This window comes from Notothenia coriiceps, unplaced genomic scaffold (genome assembly GCF_000735185.1).
Source record: "Notothenia coriiceps isolate Sejong01 unplaced genomic scaffold, NC01 NC01_scaffold00032679, whole genome shotgun sequence".
In the NCBI taxonomy this organism is placed as follows: Eukaryota; Metazoa; Chordata; class Actinopteri; order Perciformes; family Nototheniidae; genus Notothenia; species Notothenia coriiceps.
Window position 1 is genome coordinate 181,556 of NW_011365380.1, and position 6,162 is coordinate 187,717.

Below are 6,162 nucleotides of genomic sequence, written 5' to 3' on the forward strand. Positions count from 1 at the left end.
AACTTCATATCTTATTTTCAAACAACAGTATCACAAAAAAAGCATTTACTTTTAATTCATTTTTTGATAGGGAATCTGTATCAATGCAGTTTTGTTTGTAAGAGCAAAGTTCAATGCTAACATGATGAAAAAGGATTCGAGGCATTTTTAGACGGTTGTAATAAAGTGTGGCAGGAGGGCATATTGCCAAGAATTTGAAAGCCAGTAAGCCTATTAATTATAGGTGGATTGCTTCTCCTGAAATCGTATCTTTTTGAAGTAATGGAACATATGACGAAAGGACTTACAGAGGCTGAAAATAAATCATTTCTTTTAGGGGGATCATGAAATGGAGGGTCACCAAGGAAATGGAGATAAATAGCAGATAAATTGAAAAATGGTTGCAGCTGCGTTCTTGATATGGATGAGTATTAGAATACACTACTGTATAAAGGTAAGTCATTTATTGGATATTGTATCTAAGACATGTGTATTTTATTCTGGTATGTATGAGGAATGTTGCCATCTAACTAAAAAAATATTCCTTATTGACCAATAAGGGATCAAATCAGTTCAAACTATATTGCTGCCAGTTTTACCGAGACTATTACACCTGGCTTTTGAACCGTAGACAAACTAAAACGTTCACGCTTTTATACACTGCTGAAAATTCTCCAACAAGTGCCCTATTTACTCCTGTTTGAGTAACTTTCACTGAATAATACAACGCCCAGCTGTTTTAGTAATTATTGATCTTTCATTGCCCTTACGGCTAAGTGCCACAGACTGGAGAGGTACAAAAAGTACTGAGAAAACCATGTTGAGTTGACAATAAAATAATACACTTTTTGGCAGCTGGCTGAAGTGATGCATTGATTCAGTTGTTTCCTTATTACTATAGAGCAAAGTTAACCAAACAGAAAGTGGAAGTAGAGTTCGATGAAGAGAAGGAGGACAAGTGAACAAGAAGTCCCTCAACCAGTCCGGTCTTTATCCGAATGGCACAAGAACCCTCATTTAGTAAACTTGTGATTGATGCATTGCAACTTTTGCTTCCACAGCCTTAAACGCTCACTGAGCTGCACTGGTATTACAAGGACAGTCCACTGATTTGATTTTACGCACACATCAGTCAGTAGTCAGTCATGAGAATGATTTACTACAGGACCAAAGCAAATCAGGGTCATGTTCATGGAAAAATGGCACACCAGTTCACTCCCAGGAAAGCAGATGCACAAAGCCTCACTTAAGGCCATGTTTCCTCTACTGTTCTAAGAGCTGGAGCTTTACAGTAGAATTCAGAGCAAGCTGTTCATAAAACTACTTTACATTCTTTCTAACAAAAATATTGTTTGGGCTTAACCTTTGGCATAGTGTAGGCTCAAGATATACATTGTTTTGTGCCATTTGTTGAGACACCAATATGAGTTAAAAACAGTATGTCTTAGATACTGTAACTACAAGGCCTACTGTCCTAATCCCATGATTGGCAGGAGACTTGAACATAGCTTACCATAACTACACTGCATACTTGTACATACCTGTACATCTACATGTTATATAAACATGACTGCATAACAGTGACACACCAACCACCAAGTTATTTTTCTGTACATTTATTTAATCAGTTACTCTCGTTGAGGAATAAGAAAAATGTAAAGATGGACAGATGAGTATTTGCAATAAGAGAACTATGATGCAGTTTGTTGGTACACTAGGAGTCTCTTTGTCTGTCTCCGTCCATCTCCGTCCATCAGTCTGACATGTTATGTTCCAGTTCGTCCCACACTGCAGATGGCACTTAGGTGGGACTTCCGCTTGCAGGCTGGCAGGCGTAGCCACTAGTGCTACTGAGGGTCGGGGTGTTTATTTGCTTGTGTTGCTTGTGCTTGTGTCTGTATTTTCCAAGCATGTCTTTGTGCATTGTCAAATTACTAAATCAGTTTCACAAATGTGTTTGTCTTATTTGGCTCCGTTTTTATGTATTTTTTTCTCAAGTTGCTTCCAAAATGGTGGGACTAAAGATGCATTTGGGCGTTGGTCTGTTAAACTGTTGCAACATTAAGTAATTGGCACCAGTTGTTGTTTTCAAAATAGAGGAAACTTGATCCATGGTCATCTGGATTCCACTCAAATCAATGAATTTATGACTCCCTCTTCGTTATTTTTATGATTCTTTCTACATATTCCAGCCATGTAGCAGGAATGTTGGCCCAAAAGCACTGTTAGATACACTTGATCAAGGCTTTAGGCATTTCCAAACACCAGGTAAGCTAGGCCCATGTTTTTATTACATCCAGGCTACAGCAGGCTGGGCTTCTTTTGTTAAACAAACACAGGTACATTGCCTGGGAAGGCATTGTTCTACTTTTTATAATATCATAATGCATGTATGAGGAGGTGATGTAGCAGTGCTAAAGACATAGATTGTGTTCAGTGTATAGACCGAGGGAAGAAGGTACTAGCATGTCTGTCTGCGGGGCCTTCAGTTTTTCAGTATATCCGACTCGCACAAAAGAAGGGCTAACACAATGACGACAGAGCCTGAAGAGAGGGCCTCAAATTGGCTGTGGATGAAAATAAATTAATCCAGCACAACACATTTGCCTGGTATTGTAAAATGTATGTACATTCAAGATGACAGGCAACAGTAACCCTTGTTATGAAGGTTACTCGGCCATTGATGTTGGCTTTTCATCCTCCACAAATTGTTTGCAAGATGCTTTCATGCAAATTGTTGGATACCTTTTGCCAGCATTATAGCATGGCCCGTCAGTTGTTCTGATTGTTCCTGGTTGGATGGTCGGTCCAGTCTGATTTGGTCCAGACTGGATTGCCAGGAAATGTTGTACTGGTTCGTGGATTCCTTTCAATGAATCCAAATGAGTTCAAGCGATCTTTGGACTTACCTCTAGCGATTACAACAAGTTCTGATTGATGGAGAGAAATATCTCAACAACTATTGGGTGGATTAATGATGACCTCAGACTTTTCATTTAAAATGTATTAATTGGCCCACATTTAGATTTATGATGAATCACTGTAAAATTCCCATCAGCTCTACAGTGCTAATTAACGTATGCTAGCGTGCTAATATGCTAGAATTGTCTTGCAGGTTAGCAGCACACATTTTAAAGCACTACTGACCATGGCTGTAGACATTTTGTTGTGTAATCTTCTCAGATTTTATATAGAAGGTTTAAATTGGTTATTTTGGCAAGTGGCCTTTAAAAAGCAGTTATTTTTAATTACTTTGACTAAAGCGCTAATAATATATTGGCTATAACAGCTCACTGGCCACTTGTTGTGTTTCATTGGATGTCTTAATACAGGCTTTTAAAGGCCCTGTAAAAAAACAATATACTGGACTTTCATATAACTAACTTTAACATAATTTAAATAAAGAAAATCTACATTGGCAACATTTTATACCTTAATCTTACAATGGCTGTTTTACAAGTTCAGTTTAGATAAAAAAAGCTACAGTCAGAAATAGCAATAGTGCCAACGAAAAGCTTGACAGCCATCTATAATTGGTGTCAGATGGGTCAAGACACGGTTTTGAAAGAGAACAGTGTCTCTAAAAGACAGATGGTTATCAGCCAGATGTCAGGGAGGGGTTGATGGTATGAGTCAAGCTCGAGAGCAGATCAGAAGCAATAGTTAGGGAGGGGGAGAAGAGGCAGGGTTTTGGAGGGGAAAAGTTAAGTCTGCTTATGGGAATATTTTTAAGACTTCATGTAGGATGGGTTGAGGAACATTAAGCTCATGTAAAAGGGGTCAGAGGAGGAGAGGATGACCAGGGCGGCTTGCGTTACTGTTTGTGGGCAGTGAACAGAGGGAGAAGCAGTGCTGAGACGAGAGGATAGACACCATCTTCTTCTTGTCGAATGCAGGAGACTGGAAGTATTAAATAAGAGACCAGATGAGATGCTATAACTTTTCCAAGAAAGCCAGACTTAGGGGAATTTCCTCCCAGCTGCCCGAAGGCTTGTCCATTTGATTCGACCAGGTGGTTTACAGCCATGAGCAGGTGTGAGCAGATATACAAGCTCAGAGAAAAAGAAAAGGCCCAGGGGATATGAGGGCAAGTATAAATGTTGAGGTCAGCTGTAGGGAGTAAAGAGAGGGGAGCTGAGGACACCTGAAGCAAATAAGTTATACTTTGTGTTGGTGGTTTGGGAAAACTAGTTTAGACAACAACACGGGAAGCTCCAGTAGAGGCCCGTAGCATGGCCGTCTTCTGTTCTCTTGTTTTTCTTTTAGAAAAATGTCTCAATGATTCAGGAGACCTAGAAATAGACACAGCCATGGAACATGCCAGGGAGTATAGATATTTATTGTTTCAGGACTGTCATCATAGGGCCATGAGTTTCAATTTGTGCCTGTGGTTTGTGATCTACTTACATTTTTAGAAATACCCTCTATCCCTTTTCCTTATTCGATATTGGATGTCTCAATTAAGATGACAAATCTTGAGTTTGGCAGGGACCCAGCTAAAATATTTTGATGCTCTTTTTATGTTTACAAAATCTAATAGTGAAGACAAAAGGCATTCTGTTCAGGGTTCTTAAGCATTACAGCAACCTCGATATAGCTGCAAGTGAACTCGGAAGATCCAAAATGGAAAAATCTATATTTTTCAGATCTTCTTGTGATTTGTAAAATGAACAGGTCACAATTGTGGCACCTATATTTCATATCGGGGCACATTTGATCAAACTTATGGCAAAAAGACACAATATATTTTACTTTATCATATTTCCTATCACAAAAGGTTACAGATTTAATCATTTCTGCACCAGAAAATCTATACAAAGTGGTAGAGGGAAACGTATTGTCAGTCTTATTCCTTTACCTCCTTTTTAATGTTTCTGTTCCACTGGTTATTTTTTGCAATTTAGACTGTACTCGTGCTTTTCTTCCATTAACCATACATGCAAATCTCCCCAGTGTGCAAGCTGTCAATTTCTCTGTGAATCTGTGTCGAGTATGCAAACCTAATTAGCATTTATGCACTTAACCATGTGCGTCACAGTTTAACGGGAATCCAGTCGTTCACAATTAAATACCTTAATTATCTTTTTCAACTTAACAGCTGGAGTTCAGCTGGTTTTCAGTGTATGTTATAATATTTATTAGAATATGTCGCACTAAGTATAGCTCTTATGCTGTGTTTACTCGCCATTCTTATATCTGTTTAAATGTTGGCAAGCTTAAAAATTAATTTTAGCCCAGTCGTATAACTCAGTTGTACTTCTGCATACTTAGTGTTGCTGTTGTTGGGAATTCCTAGCAGATTCACTTAGAGTAACCAGTCAATAAGGGACTCATGTGAAATGTTTGCATGTGAATTTCCTATCATTACTTCAACATCAGCTGCTTAGCAGCACTTTGTGACAACAATCCTGAGCAAACCCAAGGCCCCACCCGTTTCCTTGTTGTGCCTAAAACTTTCCCTTACATTCTGATCCTTCCAAATAAATAAATGGATGACATTAATTCCTGTTAGGTTTTTTTTTGGCATCCGTTCTACCATTCTGTAGTTTTCTATTTTATTGTTGGCAACATCTCTACAACCCCATGACAGTCACAAGGGTTGATTTCAGCTGCCCTCTCAATAGTGGATTTTATGTTCTCTCAAATCTCTCATCAAATTATCCCTGTAGCTTAAATCATTCCCTCAATGAATATGTCCTCATGACCTGAAGATTTGTACACACAGTGATGTAAAGTAAATTAGGCAGAAATGATATAAGAAAAATAAGAATTTCAACACCAACAGCCTCAAAGTACGTCTGTTTGTATGTATGGTCCCCAGTTATACTGAAATGAAATGATATTTAAAAATGTAACTGTGTGTAACGGAGAGGTTACTAATCATGTTTTTAAGTTAGTGGTTAAGGGTTGACTAAACTTCTCTGCATAAGTACTGCATTCAATAAAAGAAAAAATATATTGTAATTTTGGATATTTACTTTTTAAAGACTAAGGATTGCAAAACAAAACTTTAGTTTTGGGACTGACATGTGGGGTCAGCTGGGGTTTATACAGTAATTAGAGAGGAATCTGCCCGCTGTCACCTCATCACTAGGCAAAGTTCATTCAGGAGTAATTTAATTGCATACTTCATGTCTGAGTTACTCTTGCCCGAGCGGCTTCATTGTATGGCGAGGACATTGG